Source organism: Aplysia californica, unplaced genomic scaffold (genome assembly GCF_000002075.1).
Source record: "Aplysia californica isolate F4 #8 unplaced genomic scaffold, AplCal3.0 scaffold00629, whole genome shotgun sequence".
Taxonomy (NCBI): domain Eukaryota; kingdom Metazoa; phylum Mollusca; class Gastropoda; order Aplysiida; family Aplysiidae; genus Aplysia; species Aplysia californica.
Window position 1 is genome coordinate 84,463 of NW_004797899.1, and position 3,071 is coordinate 87,533.

Sequence of the window (3,071 nt, forward strand, 5' to 3'; positions counted from 1 at the left end):
GATGGGGAGTGTTTGTTTGATTGTTTGATTGCTCGTTTGTCTTGGTTGAGGGGTGGGGTTAATTGTTTTGTGTTGTGATTTATTTTGCGAAAGGTGTATGTTTCTTGATGTTGGCTTTTGTGTAGGGGTGGGGGTGGGGGTACGATGGGATCAAAGGTCGATATTTCGTCTCTTACGTACCTTTGAAACTTATGCGTGTATGATTAAGTGTGATGCCAAAGCCCTCTCCTCGTCACATGAAATGCTTCGGATTTCAGCTGACTTTTTTAAAGGCACTTTTAGGGTACGGACGCTAGAGCGTCTGAATATATAAAGAGCATAATATGTATCGACAGCAATGTCAAACATTGCAAAAACTTAATCTACCGTCTGTATGGCATTTTTTGGTTTTCCTTAACATTAAATGAATTTCTAGGTTTTGAGATTAGGAGATATCTTTGTCATCTTTGTTGCTATCGCTAAGAACTTCCATGACGATTGCTACAGATACATTTACGAAAATGAAGCGGCCTCTACATGTTTTCGTGATTTTTTTTTATTACTCTAGACTGGCGTTTGTAGTTGAGTGGTTAGATGCTATGCTGTCTCTCGCAAACGATCCAGGTTCGATTCTCGAAAGGGGATAAATTTCAATCGAGTATTGTAGTATTTCTGCTGGGATGTTGAATCCCTCTCCACATGGGTTGCCCTGGCAGACAGGGTCGGAAACCTGTCACCTAAAAATGTGAAATGGTATAGGTTTATCGCCCCTATCAACACTATTAGACCAATTGATTAGACTATTTAAGAGGCGGGGCCCCCGAATTTAACGTCCATCTCTGAAAGGTCCGAGCCAAATTAGAATTTCGTTCTGAAGTGCCGTTGCCAAGGACACAACGACAGATCGAGCTAAGGCTCGAACTCCCGAACCCTTAATCTCACGATTAGTAGTCCGGTAGCCTAACCACTAAGCTACCAACGCCTCCCCAGCACCTAAATGATCTGAATTGTGTCGAAGGAGGCGCAAAAACTGTTGCACAAGAGGAAGCGTTAGCCAGTTTGACTCCTCCGTTATCAAGACATCTGCTAACGTGTATCTTTTTCTCCTCAAAGACAGGGTCAGAAGTCCGCCGCTTAATGCTTTAAATTGCGTAAATGGGGGCGTATAAACACCTACACAAAAGATTTTAAAATATTACTCTAATTACGTCTAAATGTGAGACATGTACAGTTTTATTGGGGGCTCCATTGATCGGGCTGTAGGTTGAGTTCAGGCTCATAAATAATGTGAGGCAATGTCAATGACACGGCACTGAGGTGGGCGGTCACAGGGTGTGGCCCTGAGGAAGGCGCGATAACCCTGGAAGGAGAAACAGGGCACTGCGCAGTGGCGCTCAGCAATAGCGTGTGGTTAACATTATCTGATTCTGTATTGGTGTGCGAATGTGCCAAATTGTGAACTGGTATAACGTCCCTTGCGAGTAGCAGCATTGTGCGGTTATACATCAGGCGATACCTCCGAATTTAACATGCATCTCGGGTAGGAAAGCTCCAGTTAATGATCAACTTTGTGCGAAGGACATTCGCGAAAGATACAAAGTCGAACCGTTCTTGTAAAGTATCTTTCCCAAAGACTCGACGTCCAACCGTTAGAGGCTCTTTTACACGTGCAGTTCATTCATCGACAAACTGAAGGACATCGAAAGAATGGCGGGGATCTTGTCAACTTCCCGGTAAAACTGAGCGTTGAAAAGAGCAATCCTCCCGATATGGAAGAGTCTCAGTCCAGCCACCAGATATCTGGCTATTTGCCGGCCGCCGAACTGAAGGCATGACGAAGAGGGAGCGGCATTTTTATGTTGCCCAATGCGGAGATGAAAATGGGTTCTAAAATGTTCCGAAATATTGGCCAAAGTTTAAAAATAATGAGATTTTCTTGATCAGCGACCCAAAATTAGTAAAAATCACGCAATGAACGCAATCTAATACCGCATTACAAAGTTAAATTCTTTTTGTGTGACTGACACTCTAAGCGTACAAAAAAACTGTATGTCTAAACTCTAAACGAAACTTTTTTTGTCGACAAACGGTCAGACCCAACGGCGACCCAGATCCAGTGTTCGTCGGTTAAACTGTCAGTTTGTCGATGAATGAGCTGCTCGTGCAAATGGGCTTTTAGTGTAAAGCGGCTTTCCCAAAGGCTTAGGGTCGAATCGAACTCAAACCTCGAACTACCAGGTCCGGTATCCTAACCACTGGACTTCTGACGCCACGCAGTATAAGTCTATGAAATATTGTGTTTTACTATGTGATTTTTATGAAATCTCTGAATAAAATTTGATTCACTGGTCATCAATAAAAACAAACCGACGTTCGTGTGTAACAGTTACGCGTCGCTGTCACACGCAAAAAAACCTGAACCGATTTCCGTGCCGAGAGAACAATTTTTGTAAAGGAGTTTCCCGATCTTTCTTATTTACTTATTTGCTTGGTTGTGGAATAGACATCACTGCAGGCGGCACAATGCCATAGCTGCTCCTCCCTCCTCTCCAGGATCTATGAAAGGATCTGCTTGCTGATCGTGTAATTTATCACGTTTGGATATTCTTCTGGATCTTTCTGCTCAGACGTTGTTTCCTACACTAGCAGTTGGCCCTGTCGAGCAGGGTCGAAGTCAACCTATAAAATTATATAAGTAACATTGGCGGGGGCGTAAAACACTAAAATCTTTTTTTTAATCCTTCAAAATAATATTATGTTTTACTTTTGTCTTTTTATTAAGCTGCGAATTTGTTTCTAGGTGGGTTTAATTTAGTATTTTTATTTTTTTAAACTGTATATTTGAAGAAGTTGATTCGTCATTGAATCAAATGAGAAAAAAGAACGCTTTGCTTGCAGATCTAAGGAAAGAAGAATTACAAATAATTTATCTACATTTCATCATGCGTCACTCACCGTGAAGCATGTGCACATAGACATACATAAACAGAAATAAATGCAGGCACAAGTGCATACATACGTGCACAAATTATTTATTAACACACACACACACACACACACACACACACACACACACACACACACACACATTT